At 42.8% G+C, this 26351-nt stretch overlaps 1 long non-coding RNA gene across 1 annotated transcript; it reads left to right on the top strand.

Moving 5' to 3' along the window:
- The first annotated feature begins 474 nt into the window (after nucleotides 1-474).
- LOC138258754 (uncharacterized) lies at nucleotides 475-3869 on the top strand. The gene is made up of 3 exons (XR_011198551.1): nucleotides 475-961; nucleotides 1594-1692; nucleotides 3444-3869. It is a non-coding gene; the product is annotated as an uncharacterized lncRNA (long non-coding RNA).
- The last annotated feature ends 22482 nt before the right edge of the window (nucleotides 3870-26351 follow it).

Raw genomic sequence — 26351 nt, 5'->3', positions numbered from 1 at the left:
CGCCCCCCTCATCGGTTTTCACAAATATTTTATAAAGATAGCAATGTTTAAATATGTCTAGGCGTATTTAAACACTGCAGTTAAGTACTTTTACCTTTTAAAAAATGCAAGAACATGTGTCTGCTTAAAACAAAACACTGTTATCTGTGTATATCTTCTTTGGGCCAGAGCCTGGCACCCCCTCAGGGGTCACTTGAGACCCCCCTAGGGGGTCCCGCCCCCCAGTTTGAAGTCCTCTGTTCTAAAGGCTCTAGAAATATGCCATTTCACTAGGGGTGGGAGGAGTACGCAGAGTCAAGCTATGCGGAACTCTGCGAACTAGCAAAAAAACTCTGGTGTACTACGCAGAGTTCTGCCCATGGGTGGGCGAAGTTCCCCATTGCACCCGATCGTGTGGCATTTTACATCAAACGCAACGCAAAGTATGCCAGCTTGTTTTTCAATCTGTTTATTGTGCTGGGCCTGTTTTTTCATCCCTCATTAATGTTTTCAATCCTCCACCCTTCTAATTAATCGACCCCTAATTTTTATTTAATGTATCAGTGTGTCTTTTAGTGCCTGACTATTTTAAAGTTTTTTTCATTTTTTGTGCTTTTTGTGACTTTTTATATTTTTGTTAATTTTTTTAACCTTATTTCTTCCTTCCTTCTCCTCCGTTTCTTTTCTTCTTCACCCCACCACCGATCACCATGACAGAACAGGGCGGGTAGTGAGGAGGAGGTGGCAGCACTGGTATTTTATGTGCACTGCCACTTCCCCTTCATGCTGGCAGCAGGCAGCAGACCTAGTAGCGGTTACCCCCTGTGGGAGCAATGGCTACGTTGGGCGAGGGTGCACCGGTCTGTCCGATACACCACCCAGGACCAGCGCAGCACCCAGCAGCTGACGCACCGATGGGCGGATATCATCAACCACGAGCAGGATCTGCTCGACCTGCTGGGCATTGAGATTCCAGGGCTCGGTGAGTATGAATTAGATTACTTGTGGTGTTTGTGTTCTACAATACTAACTTTTTTTACGAGTAGCATGCTGCTCACACTCAGAGGTAAATTATGTACGGTTTACGTTAATATTATTATTATGTGGTAGAGTTTGAACTAGGCAGGTGTTTGGTGCTACCTAATTGTACTCATCGGTGCTCACTTTGGCTGATTATTTAAGAAGCCTTTGCAATGCATAGTTCTCTGTCCTCCGGTCACCATAGTGAATTAGTGATATCAGTGAGTTAGCGTTCTCTGTTACTTTATCTAGCTCGTACAGTCCCAAATAATTTCACATTGATGTGTAGCACTAGTACGCATCTAAACAATGCAAAAAAGGGAGACTGAGTTTTCCATCGAGTGGGGTGAGAAATGAGAATAGAATCAAAGATCATTCATTGCGATGCATTAGTTCCAAATGTAGTTTTTGTTAAGGAAATTTGGAATAGGGATTTTAGGAGAATAGCCAACTCAACAATAGTCAATCATACTAGTATCATAGGCGATCTGATTTAGATAAGGACAATGTTACTGTGTTTGCCTGTTATAATAATTTGTGGAGCTTAACTGTACCACTAATCTATTTTTGTATCCTCTTTATTTCTTACATAAGCACCCAAGGGAAAGAAGAGGGGCACCATAGAGGTGAGTCCGGCAAGAGCTGGGGAGACACTGACCACCAGCTCCAATGCTGCGGGCTCTGCTCAACCCTGTAAGTCCTATTATTTATTATTATTATTATTTCCCTAACTTTTATCTCTGTCCACTATTATAATACTTTTAATTTTGCCTTGTTTACTTTTTTATACTGTCTCCTTTTTCCCAATTCTCCTATCGAATTTTTGTTTCATTCCTGTTATCCCTGCATTATCTTTTTTTTCTGTCTTTCATTGATCAATTTTATTCATCCCATTCATTGTGCTTCAATGATTCCGAGTCATCATCATCATAGGCTATAGCTCTGCCCCTCCATTACGCAAAGTTTTTGGTTGGCTGGACTATCTGGCTTTTCTAACACTGGGAACCAACAAAATGCCCAGAGTGATATTTTTGTGATTGAAGATACTGCAGTGCCAACCGAACTATTACAATGTATTGCGGTTGCAATTTTTTTAATTAAAAAAATTAAGGGGGGGTACATTTCATCTAAAAACTGCATAAATTATTTTCTAGCCACACCTACCACCAGTGGAGCCGTCTCAAGTTCCACTACAGGACCAGATGGAGCAGGGTAGAAGTGGCGGCAGGGACGGGCAGCTGTAAATCACATTGCTTGCTTATTGACATTTACTATTACTCACTAGCTACAAGGGCAGTGGCATGATTGTGAACCCCCCACCTTACAGCTACTGCAGTGGTTTTGTTACTAACGGCCACTTCTATCTGCAACTCAGCAAAAGCACACATATTGTACACTAAAAATGATGGCTTGATTGAAACAGGAAAGAAAGAAAGGTTAAAAGAAAGGATGGGTGAAATGAATGAAAGGAAAGGATGCATGGGTGTGTGAAAGGTGGATGAGTATTGGGTAAATGGATGGATGGGTGAAAGGATGACTGAAAGAAAGGGTGGATAGTGGATACTGAATGGATGGATAATGGATTGTGAAAGTTGGTGAAAGACTGGATTAGCGAAAGTAAAGCTGAAATCATGGTGGCTACAGGTGAATAATATAGTGGGAAAAATGAAAGAATGATTGAATAATTGCTTGGATGAATAAACAAGGGAACTCTTCTGTAGAGGGGCATGCTGCTCACCTACTCAGCTTACTTTATGTTCTATGGTAATCAAAACTATGGTTCAAAGTGTGGGGTATTTTAATTTATTTGTGTTCTAATCCCTTGACTCATTGTATTTGTTAAACGAGGCAGATATGTATCCCACCCTTCATCATCATTCATCAGCCCCCTCCCTGCCCATGGCATTTCACCACCCATAACCAAAGAAGTGAGTAGGGTTCAATTTGTGTTTGCTGTGCAATGCAGTGTTCGCTGTGCAATGTGTGTCTGCTTCAGTCAATTCTGCATTTACAAAGTTTTCAATGCGTTGCAAACCAAACACTCAAGGTGTGTTGTTTTTCCTGTGCCCACTCAGTCATCTCTTAGCACTTCACTTCTTTATTCTTTCCTCAATTCTACCATCCCAGCCTACCAAACAAATTGACATGTGCCACATTTTTATGGCTCCGTGAGGTGCTTACAAAATATATACTTCATGGTTTTAATCTGGTGTTATTCTGCCTTAATTCTTTTCAACCAGACAGTCAGTGCTTTTATGTGAGACATGTGCGGGTAAACAAATATAATTGGCCCTGTGACTTTCCTAATCACATCACATTCCAATGTCCCTAGGGCACCAGCAATGTAATGCTACTGTGCCATCCACTACCTACGTTTGATGAAGTGTTTGTTCTGAGCATTATTTACAATTTATCTTTTTTTATTTTTGTTTTTCTCGAAATAGCTACTCCTGCTGGACCACTACCAACCAGGCATGAGAGAGTGGCCTGTCTGCACAGCAGAAGCTAGAGAACATCCAGGTCGAATAGTGGACTGGTGAGGAGGAAGGGGGTTAAATAGCTGCCTCGACCCCAGGACCCAGCTCAGCAGCATGCCAACGCCAGCCTCCCGGCCACCACATCACCTGCGCCGCTACCAGTTTTCATGGTCCCTGAATGCCACTGCTGCCACCCCCTCCCACTATATAGGATATTCCAGGTTTGTGTTATGCAGCGGCTCAACCATATTGAAAGCTGGCTAGAGAGCATAGGGCATAGACTAGACCAGCTCCAGACCCGTATGGACAATGCCCTCTTCTGAAACCTTTACATTTTTTTTTAGTTTGGTGGGAGTGACTTCTTGTGGTTGGAGAGGGTGGGGAGGGTGCTGAGACCGACTTCACTTTGGACTTTAGTTGGACTTTTCAGGGACAAGGCTATTTGTTTGGGAAGAGGGGTGGGTCTGTTGTGGGTGGAAAGGGTAAGTTTTGTATTTGTTAAAAATAAAAAGGGGATAATTTATTTTGCTTGATTTATGACTCAAATTATTGACCACTAGGGGGATGATTGCGATTGTCTATTATGCCTACAAAAACCTAGATCCACACAGACATCTTCTTCAGTAGGAGTTAATTACTAACTAAACAAGTTAACTAACTTAAATCCATAGTTCTTCTCTGTTAGACCTGGCATCTTTTGGTATGTTTCCCCTTTCTTTTTGCCTTCTGACCTCCTGTTTTATGGTATGCTGGACTCTGGTTTTGGTTGGTTTATTGTCTCTGCACTTTACCACTACGGATCAGTGCTAAAGTGCAAGAGCTCCCTATGTAAATTGTATTGGATTATTTGCTTATCCACAATTGGCATATTTGATTTACTGGTTCGTCCCTAGTAACGTGCATCAGAGGGGCCCAGGGCGTGTAAATCAAATGCTACTAATGGGCCTGCAGCACTGGTTGTGCCACCCACATGAGTAGCCCTGTGAACATTTCTCAGGCCTGCCACTGCAGTGTTGGTGTACAGTTTTAAACTGCCAATCCAACCTGGCAAGTGGACCCACGTCGCACCGCAACCCTGGTCTCATCGACACCACCACCTGATGCCGTCACTGAGCCACTGCTGGCACCGTGACCTGTGTGCCCTGCACTCCGCATGGCCTTGCTCACACCACAGCCTTGGCATCCCCAACAACGCCGCTCCACGCCAACACCTATGCCGCTGCCTGCACCGTGGCCTGAGGACACCGCTCATGAGGCACTCGAAGCGCCGTCTTCTCCAGCACCGCAGCACTGGTCCACCAACACCAGCCCCATCGACTCCAGTGTCGTCAACACATGCCCCTGTCTTCACTGTGACCCGTGGGCGCTGCAATGAGCCCTCACCGCCTCCTTGGGCCGACCGATGACAGCGCTTCATTAGCGATTACACCACTGCCTGCATCGTGACCTGGAGACACCGCACGTTGCACTGCCCCGCTTCACACCGCAGCCCTGGTCTCACAGACGCTGCAGAACGCTGTCACCGAGCCACTGCCTGCACCGTGATGCATGGACACTGCACGTCCCATCGGTCCACTTCACACCACAGCGCTGACGCCATCCACCCCACCGTTCTTGTCATCAGCCTGGAGTTCAATCTGCAACATGTGTGACTTCAAGAGCCCGATGACCCCCGCACTGACCTGTGGAACCGATGCCTGCTACGCCAGCAAGGACGCACTCCGGATCTCATTGCGGGGATCAGAACGCCCTGCATTTCCAGGGAACTGTTTGCGGGCCAGCCTGAACTGTTGTATTTGTTGTGCACGACATCGTGATAGCCCCAGACGGAGCTATCGACTTCAAGGAACTGTATTTTTAAGGTAATTCTTGCTAAATTCATATCTTTATTACTGTATGTTGGATGTTGCCCGTTTTGGTCTTGTTTTACACAGATAAATATTGGCTATTTTTCTAAAACTGGTTTGGTGTCCTTTTGTAGTGTTTTTTCTGTGTTACTGTGTTTTAAGTGCAAATGCTTTACTTATTGCTTCTGAGATAAGCCTGACTGCCAGTGCCAAACTACCAAGGGGGTGAGCAGGGGTTACCTGAGCTGGGTATTTCCCTTATCCTGACTACAGTGGGGGTCCCTACTTGGACAGGGTGCAAACCGCCTGCCTACTACAGGCCCCATTTCTAGCATTTGCTTACCTGAATAGATGAAGCGAGGGAGTCTTCTTACTGCGGGGTTTTTCCCAAGGTGGTGTCTTAAGGGGGTGGTAGGTAGTAGTAATAGCAGGCTAGCGCATTAACAGGGAATAAAGAAGGTGCGACTCCAACTGCAGGATTAATCAAAGGGTTATCCATAACTGTGAACTAGATAGGAAGAAAGCAGAGTTAGCGGGTCATATTATATCATAACTTTAAGAAGACTGAGGCCAGACTACCACAATGACAATATGTGACACACAACAAAGAAGACCTTATTTGATAATAACAGCTAGTAATATCAACTTATTCTGAGCAATGGCGGGGAGCAAGTATTTAAAAACTAAACTTAGGAAATGAATTCATGGAGTCAGGAGAAGTTGGCTCAGAGTCAAGAGTGGTTGGACAAGGTTAAGCTTTTATGCATTACACAACAAAATAGTCCTTAATGTTGATATTGATGGCACCGGTGTGGAATATTGCTCAGGTAATAGAAGGTCATGCAGTAAGTTGGTGTCGCTTTCACCCGCCCCATCAAAGGTGTGATCCATTTATGGTGTAAAATTAAGTCATACCTCAATAAATCACACAGCCCAGGGGAAGAGGTTTAGGGGCCTCAATTGATCTATAGGAAAGTGGATTTGGGGAAATGTGTAACAAGAAAAACATTACACATACCATCATGAATCTGTTGTGGAAGAACACGATGAAGGGATAAATATGACACAGTTCTGTTTAATGCATTGCAAACAGTCCTTCTGCCCCGGAGAGACCCAAGACAGTATATCTCTAAATGTCTTATGTCTTCTAGGTTTGAAAGATACAAATTATGGAGGATTGAAGTTAACCCTCCCAATTTTAAAGTTATGATTGTTAAAAGGAAAATTATACTGTATTGTCTGATTGGGCGGTGCATCTCCATTCTTATTGGAATGTCCATCACTCTTGGGTACCTGGTTGAACCTGTCTGGTATGTAAGCTAGAGTCTTGAGCTTTCACCAAGTTTTGTTCATGCAGGAGAAGATTAGGAGAAGGTATGCATATTGAAAAAACTGTATCTGTATTATAGAGAAGGATAAAATAAATCAAGGTACGCTTCATGAGGAGTCAGGAGCATACCATGAAGACTCAGAGGCAGAACAAGAACAAAACAAGGAGTTTCAGCTTTAAGCCAGAAATGCAGCAAACACACACACAGCAGCATTTTTTAAATCAATGCACCTACCTCTCCAGTCCATAGAGCTGAGTGCGCCATCATAAGGTTGCTCTTTCAAGTCGATAACTTTCTCCTTCTAGCTGTTGAGGTAGTCCTGCCCTGAGTCCTTCCACCCTCCTCCTCCTGATTCTGAGGAACTCTGTCCCAGTCCCAAACCGATGAAGGTAGACCTGTGTAGTCAAGTGCACTGCTGTTGAAGAACAAATAGAGAAACAGAACTGGAGTATTTTGTGCAGATTTGTGTTTGGTAACTAACGTGACTGGCCTGGTCTGAGGAACCAGAAAAAAGGAGTGGACCCTGCAGGTAAATTTCACTAAGTTTGAAAGACCAATCACTTTTAGGAAAAAATTATCACCCATCAACCTGCAAACATTGCAAATCATCAGAATCAAGTTTACAAACTTGTTGAAGTCCCTCACTGTCAGCCAACACATATCTCACCAATCATCACTCACAATCACTCAACATATCAGCACTCATTGGTGCCATAGTTAGTAGTTACCTCTTCCAATCCAAGAAAGAGGTTCATCGAGAAATAATTTTAAAGTTCTATGGTGGCACTAGCATACTCAGTCTGGGAAGTAGAGTTTGTCCTCAAACTCAGGTGATTCACCCAGAAGTTGGTCAGCAAACATACTTGATTCTTACCAATCATCCTCTTCCTCCTCCTGTGGTGTTTCAGGAACAGTTTAACCAGGTGTTATAAATGCTGGTTCATTTGAATCGTGTTTGATCTCTCCATGTTTTGAGGCGAGAGACTGGCCCCTCTCACTGTAACAACAGCACTGAACACACGTTCAGCAGACACACTGGCTACAGGACAAGCCATATACTTTATTGCCAGCCTGCTAAGCTCTGGCCATTGGTAGATCTAGCCAATGGGTTTTGATCCACATACACCTCTTTTGGGTCATCGACTGGAACATCCTCTGAAGTGTCACTGGTGCTTCCACTTGCTCAACCTCTTTTGATTTCACCTCTGCACTGGACGTAAGACCTGCCACTTGAAACCAAGTCAATGCAGAGGTTGGGTCTGATTCTTCTGATGTTGTTGCAGGTGTTCTTGTTGCTGGTGTTGGCTGCTGCGAGACAATACTGCCCTCTATGGAAGTTGACAGTGGCACTTAAATGCGGAATAGGACTCTAAGTTCCAGCCGTTCTTCTTCCAGTTCCCCAGCTGGCTCAACAATCCACCTCTCATACTTTGAAACATCCCAATTAGAACAAAGAATGAAAGAGGAAAGAGTTTTTTTGTAGCATGGATCAAGTAGGGTGGCACAGATGTACTCTTTGGATGAGATAATGTCATTTTGCAGGTTTGCATTACAAGTCAAATGATAGCTTAGACTCTCAACCAAAGCATGCACTTCTGGGTCTTCTTTCATACCTCAAGTGCGAACCTTTCAGACACCTTTTTTAGCTGGTCCTGTACCAGATGCAACAACGGGATAACTTGGCTCATTGTGCGGTCCTCCTTGCTAACTTCTCATGTGAAAACCTCAAAAGGAATCAGTATCTGTGTCAGGCATTTGACTAGGCCCCATTTGTCTGCATCCATGACCATAGCTTTCCCAATTGCATCCCCTCCTATTAGAATGACAAAAGGCCTCATTACATCTTTGGCGGTCCTTAAAGCGGCCCGCCAAACCCATGGGGAGAATGTCACTTACAGTGTTCCTACCGGTCTTACCGGCGAGAACATAGTAATATGTTTTCCTGCCGGGCTGATCGATGAGAACTGTGCTAGGATATTGGCCTTTCCTCCTTCAAGGAAGCCGAGGTCACTATCTTAGCATTCCAGCATCCTCTAAATGTGCATTGTCTGCAAAGCAGACAATGAGCACATTCCGATGGTGCTGGGCAGGAGGGCATGCCCATTGCATGGGCAGTGCAGGAGCTCCCCTGTAGCCCAGAGCACGAGCTTTCCATCAGCCTTTTCATGGTAGGGTCCTGCCATGAAAAGGCTGTCAGAAAGTGGGGGGGGAGGGGTTTGTACAACCCTGACCGCCTTCACCACGTTGGGATCGATATTCCTGACGGGGACAGCTGTCTTTCGCAGGTCCAACTGCCAAAGTTGTAATTTGGCAGTCGGACCGCCTGGAGTGCGGCAGTCCGACCACCACCGCAAGGCTGGTGGTCCTAGGACCGCCAGCCTCATTAAGAGGCCGATAGTCATTGATCTGTGTGTACTGCTCGAACAGACATTGCAACATATAATAGGCCGATTTCCAACATGTTGGCAACTCCAGTATCAGGGCTTTAACTGGTACTTTGTTTCCATGCTGAATAATCTGCAGCTGTTTCTGGACTTTAAACAAATGGCTGCAATGAGTGTGGATTCATCTGCAGGTGGTCAGTATGTTGCTGGCTATGTCTTCTTTTTTAAAAAAAAGTCTTGCACAACCAGGTTGATGCAGTGCACCAAACAGAGGATCCTGAAATAGCCACTATTTGCCATGGACTTGACTATGTTCCTGCCATTGTCTGTGGCAACAAATCCAGTTTGGAGCTCTCTGGGTCCCAGCCATTTAGACACCTTGCTATTAAATTTGTCCAAGATGTTTGCAGCTGTGTGTGATTTCTCCATGGCTAACATGGTTACTGTTCAACTTTCTTCAGGCTCCAAGACCTGTAGATAGCTTTTGCTTTATCCCCCCAAAAAAGATCCAGTGTGCAGTGATGCACATGTAATCTATCGCCTGACAACTTGTCCACAGGACTGTTGCCAGGTGGATATTGTGGACAACACTTTGCTGCAAAGCTTGTCCAACCAATTGCAGCAAATCGTGATGCAGCATTGGAACAGCAACTCTGGCAAAAAAGGTTCAACTTGGAACCTTCCATTTCGGGCAGATGGCTGCCACAATGTCTGAGAATCCCACTCCTTCCAGGAAAGAAAAAGGGAAGAGGTCCAGCCCAAACATTTTTGCCAGCTTCGAATTGTACAAACGTGCCAATGGGTGGTTGCAGTCATACGGTTCCTCCTGCCTGAACATGCCCGTAATTGTAGCCTGGATTTTCTTTTTTTGTGGGGCCAATGACGCAGGTGACTTTTGAGATGTAGGTGGTGGTAGACTCATTGTGCATCATGGTTCAGTTGCTGTATGCCATGGTGTCTCCATCTGACTCTTCTTCCTGTGCCATTGTGAGGTCACAGAAGCGGGTGAATCTGGCACACTGCTGGGGACAGGGCTGCTTTGCATGAAGATGTCGCTCTCTTCTTTCTCACTTTCCATTGTGATTTGACCAGGTGTAGCTGATGTTTCCTGGCGCTCCTCACCTTCACCACCGAGACTATGTTCAGCAATTTTTTTAAGGTGCTCCTCCCTCATATGGATCGTCTGGCCTCCGGTACCATAATGTGAACCAGGATTACCTTATATGTTAATCGTAAAAAAAAATCCCAAACTGGGGAGAAGTACTTTCTTATTGGGCCAATGCCAACGCCTAAAGAAGAACTGGAGGTAGGTGGATATGTCAGTTACCTCTCTGCAGTGCATAATTCTACTGTGGTGCAGGTCGATGCTGGGGCCTTACAAATATGGGAGCTGGCGATGCTGCCTGTGCCACATCCCTCTGAGCAGATTGGATAGTGATGTCGGACTCCTCTGTGCCAGCTTCCACAATGTCTGGCTCGTCGTCATCATCCTCCCCATCATCATCCCCTTCCATGATTCTAAGGCTTTCTGGATTTTTTCTTTTTCCCTTGCCTCTCCTGGACCCTGCCTGGGTCCACTCCATGTCCCTATCATTGTCATCAGAAGTGGTGCTTGGAGAAGATGGTGAAGCAGTACTCTTCCTTCTTCTTGCTTGAGATCTGGAAGCCATTGATTCTGAAAGAGGAGGTTCTTGCTCAGCAGAAAGCTCAACCTCCTATTATGCTCCAATCTACTATTGCTGGCTGTGGCTGCTGTTCACTTTGCTCTGTTTCTAAAACGATTGGGCACTACTTTGCAAAAGGGACAAATCCAATTCAACGTCACCGCTCGTCAGCGTTGCGATGAGTGCAGTGGCTGCCTCACTGACAGACATGGTCTTGGGCTTAGGTTGGGGTGGTGCTGTTGATGCGGGAGTGCAGCTCCCAGATTCCTCCTCGGAGGCTTGTGTGGCAAGCACACATCTCCCAAAAAAAGGTTGTGGTTGGCACGCCACTGGTGGAAAGCTTCTTCTTCTCACTAGCCACTTTCTTGGGAGCAATTTACTTTAGGACCATCTTGAGCTCTAATTTGGCAGCGGCACAAGTGGTGCTGTTGATGAGGGAATGATGCTCCCAGGTTCCTCCTCAGAGGCTTGTGTGTCAAGCACACGTCTCCCAAAAAAAGGTTGCGGTTGGCACGCCACTGGTGGAAAGCTGCATCTTCTCACTGGACACTTTCTTGGGAGCAATTTTCTTTAGAGCCATCTTGAGCTCTAAGTTGGCAGAGGCACAAGCGGAAGAGTTTGGAGGACTGAAGTAACTGTAAGGCCTTCTCTTTGGTAGTACTGTGGACGATGTGAGGTCTCTTCTCTTGTGCACCTAAAAGCAACCAAGCAAGAAAAACATATAGTTAGTGAAACTTGGCATTGTTGCAGGTTGAAATAGTACAAATAAATGCAATCTTAGTGTGGTTGGTTACTTATGTAATAAATACCAATTGAATCAAACATTGTAAAGTCAAAACATACCACACCACCACACCATAAAATTTAATTGCAAATCAGACAGCACAACATGCAGATATAGCTCTTTGCTTTATCTTCACCTGTTTTAATTTGTACCTGGTTTAGTCAGAGATGCATGGGTAAATGAATAATCCTTTAAAAAACCTATGGCGGCAAAGTGGTCCAGGGGAAATGGAATAATCATTAAAAAATTAAATTATGCTGCTGATTTGTCTGCAGTGCTCCGCAGGCAGGGTGTCCAGGAGGAAATGAAACTATTATACACCTAAAGACACCGAATGCTGTAGTGTGGCTGTGTGTTTTTGGTGGATGGATGGAGGGATGAATGTGGATGGATGGATCAAGGCAAGCCCCCCCCCGAATTAGGACAAACTTTGCTATGTTATTTTTTCAAGGAACGAAAGTACCTGTTGTTTGAGCAACATTTTCACCCATGACACCCTACCTGATTGCTGTATGGAATAAAGTGACAATTTCATTTACTTTTTAAATTTTATTGAGTTCTGCTTCTTTATTGTTCTATGTTATCTACAAAGCATATCATATGTTCAGATGCTAATCTTTTGCTGTGTTTACCACACTTTTTTGTGCTTTCTGACATAAATTGTGACCCAGAATGCTCTTTTACTGTTTGGGCCTTTTCAGTATTGAATAAAACTGTATAAAGCAGCTTCTAACCATGGCCCACTTATAGTTTTGTACTTGGAATTCTGATTTGTGAGTGAAGCCTCTGCAGGTCACCTTCCCATTCTTCAATAAGAATGCTCAAAGTTAACGTAATTTGTTTTAGCTTAATACTGTGAAATATTGAGAAAATTACGTGTTATTACACAAAGTGGAAATCTGTCATTTTGTGCTATATTTTAGTGTGAAACGTGTCCTTGCTTGACCCATTCCATGCTAAAAAACAGTTGGAAAACACAAAAGCAGCATGAATAACAGCAGTACATTTTTACCGAGAATGCTGTGGTCGCTGTACATTTTTACAGTGAATGACGCATAATTATGCAAAGTGGCTGTGAATGATGCATAATTATGCAAAGTGGCTGTGAAGAATGGCTCCAATACTTTCAGTAGGTTTAATAAAGTATTTATTAAAATTAGGAAAGGACACCACCAGGCGCATCTTCTCTTATGAGAATCCCAAAGCAACTGTACCATTAGCCGCTGCTTAGAATCTCTCATATGAAAAGATTCTAGTGTGCCATTACGAGCGCTTGTTACCACGAGCTCATGACTATACTAACTATACACATGTAACACACCTTCCCCTTTATAAACAACAACAATTAACATTCTTATACGTATGTTCTTATATAAATATATGATCAATACAAATAAAAGTCCTTAACTTTTGAAGGTACTGGCACATTGCAATTAGATCTGTAAAACCTAAGACTAACATGTCCCCTACAATTATCTAAACTCAAATGTGAGTCTGTGTCACTATCAGTAGAGTTTTCATTTGTAGCTTCCTAATTTACAGATGACCCTGGTGGAAATGAAACAACTGAAGATCGTTGACTAGCATCATTTACAGATGACCCTGGAAGAAAAGAAACAGCTGAAGAACTTTGACTAACAATACAATCACGCCTTACTTCATTGTGAATTGCTGAATCACCAGACCAAATATAATTATCATCCTTCCTTTTTTACTTCAAGATTTTGTTTTGCTTGTAAGTTCGTCAATGTAATTAAATCCCTTTTACTTCACCAGCCTTTCTCAAAAAGTAATACTGAGCTTTTAGATAACCTCACAATTTGTGCAATTTGTGCAGGACCCATACATTTCAAACCCACTTTTTTAACTCTATATGTTTTTTTAATCAAAACCCAGTTACCAACATTATAGGTCACATCCTTCACTTTGAATTTTCTATCAAAATATTCTTTTGTTTTATTTTGAGATTTTTCAACTCTGTCCAATATTTCACTTATTTTTCTTTTAGACTTAGGGGGTCATTTCGACCCTGGCGTACGGCGGTGAAGCGGCGGTAAGACCGCCAACAGGCTGGCGGTCTAAAAAATGAGATTTTGACCATGGCGGTTACCGCCATGGCCAACCGCCGCTTCACCGTTCTGCCCGCCAGGGCGGAGATGACCGCCGGGCTGGAGACCTGGGTCTCCAGCCCGGCGGTCGTCACTATACTGCTGGCAGTATCACAACCCGCCTGACCCAGCTTACCGCCATGGATTTCATGCAGTTTGGGACCGCCATGAAATCCATGGCGGTAAGCTCTATCAGTGCCAGGGAATCCCTTCCCTGGCACTGATAGGGGTCACCCCCACCCCGACTCCCTCCTCTACCCTCCCCACCATCCCTGCCACCCCCCAAAGGTGGCAGGACCCCCCTCCCCACCCCGATTCCCAACATTTCTACACACATACACGCACGCAGGCATACACGCACTCATTCACATACACACAACACCCCCGCATTCATGCATGGACTCATTCACATACACACAACACCCCCGCATTCATGCACGCACTCATTCACATACACACAACACCCCCGCATTCATGCACGCACTCATTCACATACACACAACACTCCCGCATTCATGCACGCACTCATTCACATACACACAACACCCCCGCATTCATGCACGCACTCATTCACATACACACAACACCCCCGCATTCATGCACGCACTCATTTACATACACACAACACCCCCGCATTCATGCACGCACTCACACGCCCCCTCAACATACACACACGCACACCCCCATGCATGCACACAACACCCATCACCCCCCTTCCCTAACGGACGATCACCTTACCTGTTCCGGTGAGCCTCCGGGAGGGAACGGCACCCCTGGGGGCAGCTCCGCCGACACCACCACGCCAACAGAACACCGCCACAGCGAATCACAGGACTTGATTCGCTGGGCGGTGTTCTGTTGGCGTGGCGGTGGAGCTACCTCCACTTCCCCGCCTGCCACCAGTATGGCTGTTGGCGGCTCTCCGTCCGTAAAAGGACGGAGCGCTGCCAACGGTTATAATGGCCCGTGCGGAAGACCGCCAGCACTGGCGGTCTTCCGTACGGCGGTCCCTCGGCGGTCTTCGGAAAAGACCGCTGAGGTCGTAATGACCACCTTAGTTTTTTGCAACCTCAACACCTGCACCCAATCAGGATTCACCAACAACTTAGGGGTTCTGCACCTGATTAGTTCAAATTATGAAACCCCTGCAGTGGTATGTAGATTTTTAAGATAATTCCATAATTTTTGCCTGACAAAACTTTTCACATCTCAATTGTTGGCTACTGCTGTTTGAATACCTTCTTTTAGAATTCTATTAGCTCTTTCTATTAAACCGTTTGAGGATGGTGAATATAAAGCCCCTTGAAGATGCTTAATGTCTGGAGATTTTACAAAAAGTTTACTTTTAGATGTAAAATGTGTGCCATTATCCGTGACCAAGAATTTAAGAGGACCCTCAATACCAAATACTTTCTTAAAAAATCGAATTACATTGTCAATGGTAGGAGATGGTACAAAATCCATATACACCCATTTTGTAAAGTAATCTACTAGGACAATCATGTATCTCTTATCCTAAATTAAACACTCAAATGGACCAGCAAAATAAAGTGCCACTTTGTCCCAAACAGCGTCTGGCATTGGTACAACATTTGAGGGTGTTTCTGAAGTTCTCCAATGTTTATCCGAAAGCAGACATGTAGTACATGTATTGATACATTCAGCTACTTCAGCATCTAAACCTGGCCACCCGTAAATTTTTTAACGTTTTTAGCAGTTCTGTTTACTCCTAAATTACCTTTATGAGCTAACTTAATAAATATGCCTCTGATTTTATATGGAGGAATATATTTGTCATTACGCATGAGTATTCCTTTCACCATGCACAATTCATGTGCTACTTAAGAAAATGTTCTGACTTCTTTGCTTAAGTTTTTGTCTTTTGGCCATCCAATGTTTAGAAATTGTACCACTTCTTGTAATATTTTATCTTCTTTAAGAGCTTTCACCCAATCTTGGTATGATACATCACTATTACTTTCCACTAAATTTGCCACCATAGCTATGACACTTTCAACATCCTCTACATACTCATTTTCATCGTTATCTACTAGTGGTATTCTTGACAAACAGGAATGTACCCTCAGAAATGTACTTACATCAAAACTAAATTCTTGTAAATGTGATAACAATCTCACAAGACCCGTAGAAGCTTTATCTGTCACAGTACCATTGAGACGATATACCAGTGGTTTGTGATCAGTGTATAAAGTTAATCTATCACCCCACAATTTGTTTTAAAAATTCTCTACAGCCCAAACACAAGCAAGAATTTCTCCTTTAATAGTACTGTAATTGCACTCTGATCCTTTTAAGCATCTAGGAGCAAATGCTACGGCAACCTCCTTCCCATTAAGCCATTGAGATAACACTGCACCAAGGCCTATCTGGCTTGCATCAACAGTAAGTAAACATTGTTCTCCAGCGCTAAAAGGTGTTAATGCTGGTGCTGAGATTATCATGTCTTTAATCTTGTTGAACGCTTCTAAATCTTCTGAGTTCCACATGAATTTTACACCTTTTTTTAAGTAGGGCTCTAAGAGGTTGAACAGCAAAAGCATAACCATTCACAAACCATGAATAATATTCACTAAGTCCTAACAAATATCTAAGGGAATCTTTATCTTTAGGAACTGGTGCCTATTTGATTGCCTTAATAAGACTGCATATTGATTTGATACCTTCTGACATTATCCTATGCCCTAAATAATCAATTTAATTTGTCAAAATGTTACACTTATCAGACCTTAAGGTAATCCCATGTGCTTTGAAAACAGATAAAACTTTACATAATATACTAATGTGTTCTTGTTTGTTGCTTGCAAATATTAGAACATCATCCTTAAAAGCTTGGACATCAATATTATCCTTTAGTACAGGGTCCATAAGTTTCTGAAAAACACTGGCAGCTGAAGCTAGCCCAAAAGGCATTCTCAAAAATGTATAACCCCCAAAAGGAGTAATACATGTTGCTAATTCTTGTGAATCTGAATCCAAGGCAGTCTGATGATAAGCACACTTCTAATCTAGAATACTGAAATATGTTGCTTGCCCCATATTCTCTAACAGTTCCTGAATCTTCGAAAGGGGACGACAATCAATTTTGATATTCTTGTTTAATGAACATAAATCCGCACATAAACAAAACTCTCCTGTTTTTTCTTTTTACAAGAAAAATTGGACTAACCCACTCAGAAGAATTAGTTTCAACAATAATACCTTCATCACACAAATTCTTTAACATTTTTCTTAAACTATCTCGGGGACTTAAAATTGGTCTCACCTTATGAACAACTGGAACTGCATCCTGTTTCAATCTGATGTGATGTTCAAATTTCTTAATAAAAACCAATTGTATTTGAAAATACTTCAGGAAATTAATTAATAACTGAACTAGCCTCAGTATCAGAACGATTCTTAATATAGGAAATATGCCTGGGTGCTATTTTCACTGGTGTACTTATTCCAGGTACTAACATTAAACCAAGTTTGGCCAAATCCTGCCATCTGACTAGATTGTGGCCTTTCAATGCTACATACATTTTGGTGGAGGTTTTTTTACCTAAGCATATCAAGTTGTCAACAATGTAACCAGGCATATGAATTTCTTGTTGTCCAAAAGCTTTTGGATTAATATCTGGAGGTTGTAATTTCTTATTATGCCCCCATGCATAAAAAATAAAACATCAGATATAATGGTAATGATAGCTCCAGAATCTGCCATCATAGGAACAGGAACATTCCCCACAAGTATATCACACAATGGGCCTTTAACTTTACCTTTGTTTACAGTTACATTAAGTAATATTTAAAAAAACAATATATCTAAATCATTCTTAGTGTCATCATTCACTTCAACATCCACATTATTAATTCCTAATTGTTGCTTTCCTCCTTTACATAACCCTTGAAAATCTACTATTTTTCTATACTTGTTACATCATTTACCAATAGCAGTTCAATTATCATTGTTTCCCAAATGAGACTTAGAACCACAACGAAAACAAAATAACTGCCTTTTTCTCTGGGGAGTACTTTGTTTCTTCTTTTTTAACTGCAATAAAGCTACAGTGTCTATGTCTTTATTTTTAAATGAAACTTGTTCCTGGGAAATGAGTTTACATGAAATTAATGAACGCCCAATAACTTTAGCCACTAAGCCCTCTTGTATTTTTTTCTCACTACAACCATACATATCTAGTGTTTCTCCAAAATTACAAGAAGAGGCTAATTGCCTAAGAGCAGATACAAACTCTTCAATAAATTCACTGTCCACCTGTTTCCTTTTGAAAAAGTTAAATCTTTCTAATAAAACTCAGAAAATGTCCTAGCCATTCTGTTAATGGCTTCTGTATACTCATCTCATTGACCAAAGCTATACAGAGGGGTCTCTAAAATTCTGGCAAATTGTCAAATATTTGTTGACCCTCTTGCCCCAAATGACTGAAAAGCCAACTTCCTTTTTGGATCGAATTTCGTAGCATTTACTGCCACTAAATAGTTTTCCAAACACCTTAACCAATTCTTCCATTTCATTGGTGGTTTCCCTGGGTGTTGCAAAAAAGTGTAATCTGAATTAAATATTGATTAGAAGCCATGTTGAAACAAGTGGCAAAAGCAGAGGTTTTTACACAAATGCACTTGAAATGTTCAAAAGCAACAGAAATAACCAGCTTCTCCAACAAATAATGAAGTCTGCCGAAGAGTCTGGAAACTCAGGCTTCTGATTGAGGCTTCCACATATTTGTTTATGAAAATTAAAGATGGCCGCCAAAACTTAAAAAGCGTGCAGCGTAGTTAACGTTCTGATGCGCGCCAAAGAGACTGGAAACTCAGGCTTCCGATTCAGGCTTCCACATATTAGTTCATGAAAATTAAAGATGGCTGCCAAAACGTAAAAAGTGTGCAGCGTAGTTAACGTGCTGATGTGCCTGGCCTTTGCTCAAAGACAACGCTTGACCTGTGCTGACATCATCACATTTCCGCCGACACAAATACAGCGGAAAAAAAAAAACAAAGCTGAACAGTTCCGATGATATTAGGACCTTACGGAACTCCTCGCACCTCCAACAGGAAACTCTTCTTCAACTCGAAGCAGCCTCTGCGATGTGCAAAGATCCATGACAGCAACATGGAAGTTGCCGGCTGTCGAAAATCCACTGATGGGCTCCTCAATGCGTACCGGAACTCGTCGCCAATATGTGAAGAATGGATCCAATACTTTCAGTAGGTTTAATAAAGTATTTATTAAAATTAGTAAAGGAGCCCACCAGACGCATCTTCTCATATGAGAATCCCAAAGCAACTGTTGCTTGGAATCTCTCATATGAAAAGATTCCAATGTGCCATTACAAGCGCGTATTACCACAAGCTCATGAATATACTAACTATACACATGTAACAGTGGCATAATTGTTTAATTTCTTCAATTATACACAACAAGCGTAATGTGATAGTCACAAAATTATACCAATTACACTGACGTAATTTAAATTTTGCCAAGGCATCTTCTTCTTTTTGTGTCATTGTAATAATGCCGCATATAGCCTAATCAGTGTTTAGCAGAAAATAGACACAAGGAGTTTGGGTTGTGTTAGCCCATAGGCTAAGTGGATTTTTTGTACTCAGGCATCAGTATATTGATACATTTAGAGGATGTGTAATGTGCTTTGTATATCAATTTGGTTAGTTCATAGGGCTACAGAAATGGAAACTAACTAATCTGAAAAAGAGATGCAGGAAGAGAATGCCTCCAGTTAGGGAGGAGAGGTGCCCATAGCTTCTGTTCTGTGATCACAGCCTTGGAGAGCCCGGAAGATCAAGTTAGAAAGCATATCAGAATGGTTCAGTATATGAGCTGGACAAGTGTGGTTACCATAGTAACTCACATCTATTCCCATGGAGAGCAAGTGCCACATCACAGTTATTAGTTGCTGCAGGGCCTGGCTGCCTGGCTCAGGCTGAATTTCCTTGGTAGCAGTTACCAGTTTTTACGGTGTTGAAATGGCCTCATAGTAACTGAATCTGTGGACTGAGGCTGAAGGTGAAACCGAGCTGATATCCCCAATTGGCCTGGATTTAGCTCTTGTCTGACAGGTACAACTGCAGGAGTTAAATGAAACCATTCAGCTACACTCGCTGACCTAATGTAGTTACCAGTGAGGCACAAGCATGGGAGGTTTGAGCTGGCTCCTGTCTGTGGTACTAGTCATGCAGGAGTATGGAAGGTGAGAAGGCCCATTATGGTGGTATTAGCCAAGTGCAACAATGGTAGTACTGAGATCCTGCTTTTAGGGAACTATCAGTGATTCACAAATATGGAAGGTGTAAATACATTTAGGGTCATATTCGAGCTGTATTAATGTGATAGAAGTGAAACCCTGGCATTAGGGAGATAGCAGGGATGCATTAGTATGGTCAGTGTAAAACCACTTTAGTCATAGGCAGTGTAAAACCCCTTTAGTCTCATAGCCGTGATGCACACTAAGTGGGACAGCTCCAAAGGGAGATATTAACGATGCACTAGTATGGAAATTGAAAATTCCCCTTGGGGTGATAGAGCGATGCACATGTAAGGAAGTTGTGATAGCCTCATAGGAGATATCAGCGATGTATAGGTACAGAAGGTGCAAAGACCCCATAGGGATAGATCTAGTTGTGAATGAAAGGTGCCATGGGCACATAATGCACCGGTGTGGAAGCTGTGAAGGACCCGGTGGGTGATATCAATAATGCACAAGTATGGACCCTATCAAAACACCTTAAAAGATACCTTTGGTGCACCAGCATGGAAGGTGTAAAGATCCACTTAGTGAAACATCAGTGATGCACAAGTATGAGGTTGCTCGCGTCACGCACAGTGCAAGATTTTGCCAAGCAGGGGCTTAGCACCGCATTCTCCTATCCTATCACACACCCTGCTCCCCATTAACTATCATGGTAGGGGAGTTCATTATTGTAGCTGGGGTAGAGGGACTTACCACCCACCCCTCAGGTTGGTTGAGGTCGCTTCTGTGGTGAGATGGAGGTTTGGAAGATGGGGGACCACTTTTGGATGGGGGGTCTTAGCTTGACCAGGGATTGTGATTTATGTTCATTTGTAATGCAGTGTTTTCTTTCACTCCGAGGTGGCACAGTACTCAATTATCCTATTATCAATTCTGACAGTAATGGTTTTGCCCTTTCTTGCATCTGTTAAATATAACTGTGGACCCATTCTTGCTTTATTTAATTTTACTGCAGGATTAGACCTAGGCCTTGCGAAATTTTGATTGCACCAGTGTAATCGGAGACATTTTGGTAATTTTGCATTACCCTTTTGATGCAAAATTATGCAATTAAGCGGTTCGTGTAATTAAGAGTAATTTTAAACAAAATCCTGCCACAAGAGTACAGGAACAACAACATTTGAAGACATGAGCGGCTGCTGGCTGCTGCTATCTGTGTTCTGTTGTATTTAGTGCTTTTTTCTTAGTGCAAAATGCATCTTGAATGTGAGGGTGCATTTTGTGCTCAGAAAACAGCGTTAAATGCAGGGTATGCTCCTAGCGTAATTCCGCATAATCCTGTGTAATTCTGACGTAATTTTGTATAATTACACTACAGCAAAGAACACAAGTTGGACCCACCTTTTATTAGCTCCCATCATGTCACCAGTAGTAGCACCCCTCAGATGTCATGGTGAAAGGTGGTGGCAGCGCTTTGGTTTTCGTTTACCAGACAGGTCGCTTAGTCTGGAGTGATGGATTATTCTTATTCTGAATCCAGGTATGATGGTTGAAGATTTTTCATGAGGGCTGTTTGATGTTTTTTTGTATTGTTTTATTTCAGGGGTCTCCAACCTTTTCTGTGATAAGAGCTATTTATGTTGAAAGAAAGTAATTCCAAGTCACTGGCATTATAAGTGTTGTAATAGTGACCACATCAGATATGATAACATTAGTGCCCACATATGCAAGATTACCAGCAGTCGTCACCTCAGGACATGAGCAGGGTTGCCAGCGGTAATGCAAAAAAGGCTTTATCAATTAGGAATGCCTCTACATGCACCAAAGTAATAATATGAGTTCCCAAATACCACAATTATTTTTTCAGGTATCAGATATAAATTTCACAATTCAAAAACTTTTCTCCAAACGTCAGCTTATACAGTTTTGAAAATACACACATTTCCGTGTGTAACATACACTTTTTAGGTTTGATATACATACATTAATTCAACCAAGCTAAAGATTTTAGTTTGGAAAGCTGGGTTGCACACAACAGAGCTACTTACAGATAGATGGAGAGCTACTCACTAGAGAAGCCTGATTTATTTTGTTTTCTCCTACAGTTCTCTTGCACGGCTGTTTGATTACTCTAAATCAATCAGATACAGATTGGCAAGATTTGAGGTCTATACTTTTCTTTGTACACATTACAGTGTGTTGCGATGGGGAAGACGAGAACTCCCCATTTTCCATCTGCAAAACGATAAAACCAAGTGTCAGAGTATTGGGATTTCAAGTTCCATAATATTTACTGAAAAGGCACAGTGTCCAATTAAGACCACCTAATTTCTTCGAATTCAAAATCACAGTTTGCATGAAGGTTAATGATAGCATTTGGTCTGACTTTTTATTAGGATGCCCTAGTTGTAGATTAAATTCTGGACAGTTTTTCAAGTATGAGTGGTTAATTGCTTTGTGCGCATACCAATGCTACTAGGGTTTTTCATGCTAACTTGGAGGGTGCCAGGACTAGTTGGTGTATCACAAAACATGGCGTGGAGGCTCGATTTTGTTTCAAGATTCAGTATTCTTCTATTTTCAGGAAACTCTGCAGAATCCACACACATTTAAAACAGTATTCGAGTGCACCTGAATAGTATGCCCTACTTAATGTTCATTCGCAAACAACCAGTCATCACACAGGTTTACAGTCCCTTGAAGAGCCCATGACAACATTGGGGTCGTTTCTTCCTGGTACCTTGTTGGAGGGCTGTTGACATATATGGCTTTCGTTCCAGGTGACCCTTTCTCATTTAAATGATGAAAGGCCTGGAGAGATCAGGAGGGTTTCGACAAACTGAGCTACCTCTGGTACTTTGGGAAGATGCATTTTTGTAATCCATAACCTAGGGTTAATGCATTTAGGATACTCAGGCAGTCTTGGAGAAGGGAGGGGTTTCGGCCTCGCATCACAAGACCGAACCTACATGCCAGTAATCGACATTGCAGCACAGCTTACTCCCTTACAGATTTTACAAGTACATCACCAAACACATCTAGCTGGGCAAATGTATCTCAGCCTCCAGCTCCAACTTCCTCTGCAGCACATTTTGCCTACCTAGGCAATGACATTCCCACATTTCTGATGCATGGCATGGAAAGCTTGGACCCAAGGCACATGGGAGGGTTTGTGGGGGAGGAAGAGGAGAAGGGTAACCATCTGACATGGTCAGAAAACTGGTTGGAGGCCTTTTACATTGTATCAACTGTAATCATGGAGAAGTATCGGAACAGGGGCTGGCCTTATTCCAATATTTCAGAACAATACACAATTATACCACAAAACTGGAAGTATGAGTTGGTCCCTCTAGCATACAGAGTTCCGTCAGAGAAGGCCATGTGCCTGGACTTAGTATGGGATGAGAAGGAGGTCTGGTTGTGATGGAGAATATGGGTATGGTGCAGAGTAATTTTGGGTCCCCCCCGAGGTCACAGCTTAGCCTATATGTTAGTTAGTAAGTAGATATACTTTTGTTTTAGTAATAGAGAGTCTGTGGAAAAAACCTTGATGGAAGAACATGGAGAAACTGAGTGTGAGATGAGTGTCCCTGAGTCACACATGTTGCCAATGATGTCTAGAGAACCCGGACAGCACCATTCTCAAAGAACAAACATTTCAATTTAGATTGCGAGACAGAAGAATACAATGGAGCACCTGATGGCTTGATGAGGGTGTTACCTGACATCATTGTGGGAGGTTAACTAGAGTTCTCACAGATTGATTTTAGGACATTAGCAGGTACAGACCTGTGACTGTCCCCCTTGTCCTTATGCTTTATTGAGTGTGACTTAGGCTCATATATAGCTCTCTCTTTAAGAAGACTCTTGCCCAAGCTTCTGAAATGCTGACAGATTATTCTTTTCCTATTTTTCCCCTTTATCCCTACACATATATTCGTTTTCCTTTTTTCCATGGCTTTTTGACTTTTTGAGATTCTCCCTACCCCTTATAGATTAATTTTAGGTAGATGCCCTTAGGTCGTACTCATCTATAGGAGAAAAGAATGAAGACTTGTCTCTGAACATGACATCTTCATACTGATTTTCTGTATTGTTGTGACTGAATTCTTGGTTCGTCTTACGCTAATCCGGTTAAACTTCTTCAGGAAATTTGGTTATCCTGCTGTATTGTGTCTGTATAGTATGTTTTTGAGATTAGTTTATATCAATCTGACTGTTAATTTGTAATAAAATCCCTTAACTTTATTTCCAATTTGGGTTCTTATTGTGTCACCCAATTAGTTAACTGTAAATTAATTATTATTTATTGCGAGCTAACTTCCTACATCTAGCCCTTCATAGAAGAAAAACCCATCACCTAAGGAAGACGGGTGAAACACTCCACCAGGTATGGTAATCCCTCTTTTAGAAAGATCATTACACCAGAAAAACACAAACGGTGCATGCCCCTTCCTTTAAACCCCATTCACAATCACCCAAGCAAACCTTTAATCAGCCCTTTCATATGGCATGATGGGTGGCAGGGCAAAAAGCTACCTTTAAAAGTCAGCACAAGAAGAATATAAACTCTTCACATGGGCTCTTGCTCATGGGGAAAAGTGTTCCAGGTTGGCCTTAGTTTCTGTGTGGTGCCTTTCACCCAGCCTCAGCAGGCAAAGGAGCACAGATAGGCTCACCTAACTCAGGTATATCTAATCCTACGTCAGCCAGACCGACAGCACACTGTCTCCACCTTGACATAATTACGCATCTCATGCCACTATTTCCCCCACATGCTTACTCTCTAAATGTCCTTCATCTGTTAAACATCAGGGGCCAGATGTAGGAAAAAAGCAAATTGCGACTTGCAATTTGCGAGTCCGTGCGACTCGCAAATTGCAAGTCGCAATTTGCTATGCAGAAAGGTGTCTCAGACACCTTCTGCAACTCGCAATGGGGTCGCAAAGACCCACCTCATAAATTTTTATGAGGTGAGTCGCAGTTTGCGACCCCATTGCGAGGATGGGCACTCACGGGGATGGTGGCCTGCTGGAGACAGCAGACCACCATGTCCGTGACTGCTTTTTAATAAAGCAGTTTTTTTTTTTCTATCTGCAGCCCGTTTTCCTTAAAGGAAAACGAGCTGCACTTAGAAAAAAAAACGAAACCTTTTGTTTCGGTATTTTTCAGAGCAGGTAGTGGTCCATAGGACCACTACCTGCTCTGAAAAATAGTTTTTGTGATCATTCACAAAGGGGAAGGGGTCCCGTGGGGACCCCTTCCCGTTTGCGAATGGGTTACCATCCACTTCAAGTGGATGGTAACAGCGATTTCATATTGCATAGCATTGCGAGTCGCAAATAGGAAGGGAACACCCCTTCCTATTTGCGAGTCGGAAATGCATTTTGCGAGTCGGATCCGACTCGCAAAATGCATTTCTGCATAGCAAAGAGGCTTTTGCGCCTCGCAAATGGCGTTTTTCGCCGTTTGCGAGGCGCAAACCCTTTGCTACATCTGGCCCCAGGTCCTTTTTCATTGACTGAGGAACTATCTCAACCATACGCAGTGTGGTGTACTAGAAACAGGCTTCTTCCAAGCCTTAAATCCCCTCCATGGGTCCTATGGTCAACAAATGTTCAAAGAATTTGAAATCCACCATGGAACAAACCAGAGGTTGTAGCTGAGAAGTTATGCATTGAGGTGAATCCTTTTAAGTCTCCTGCATTTCTAGATTTTGTAGCTTCACCTCTAGAAATGGTACCTAAGAAAGAGTCTGGCATATTCCGGCTCATTCACCATGTCCTACCTCAAAGGCAAATCCATCAACTACTCGTAAAACAGTGAATTTAGCTCTGTTACCTACAACCCTTTTGATGAGCTGGTGGACATAGTGCAACTGGTAAAGGAGCACTGCTTGCCAAGGGCGACATTGAGTCCGCCTTTCATCTATGTTGGGTCCATACAGGTGGCTTTCACCTCCTGGGTTTCCAGTGGTCAGATAAAGTCTACTTTGAAAAAATGCATGCTCACTGGTTGTTATGTTTTGTATGCCTACTTTGAAACCTTCAGCACATTCCTAGTGTGGACAGGTCTTAGGAGACACCCAAAAGGTTGTGATACAAACTGCCAAGATGGCGTCTTGATTATAAGCAGTTATTGTGAGTCAACACTAGAGGTCAGCAGCAGAACTGAGAGTTCCACTTATCCAAGAAAAGACTGACGGCCCTTCCCATGTGCTGACTTTTTAGAAATGAGATTAGATACTCTTAGGTGTATCACCAGACTACCAGGTGAAAAGCTTAAGGTGCTGTTGAATTTGGTTTGGCCAGGGAAAGAGATGCTTTGAGTTATCCAAAGCCTGCTAGACAAACTAAATTTCACAGCTAGACACATCCCGGCTGAGTGGTATTTCGCTAGAAGACTGGTACTTCTGACCTCCAAGTTAACCCCCCAAAAAACACCTAGGGAGAGTGAGTATGTGTTTGAGGAAACATCTACAGATGTGGTACTCGTCCCTGAAACAGTTCAATGGCTCCTTAATAGGATGT

This window comes from Pleurodeles waltl, chromosome 9 (genome assembly GCF_031143425.1).
Source record: "Pleurodeles waltl isolate 20211129_DDA chromosome 9, aPleWal1.hap1.20221129, whole genome shotgun sequence".
In the NCBI taxonomy this organism is placed as follows: domain Eukaryota; kingdom Metazoa; phylum Chordata; class Amphibia; order Caudata; family Salamandridae; genus Pleurodeles; species Pleurodeles waltl.
Note: the sequence above shows the minus strand (reverse complement) of the source record. Positions and strands in the feature narration are given on the sequence as shown.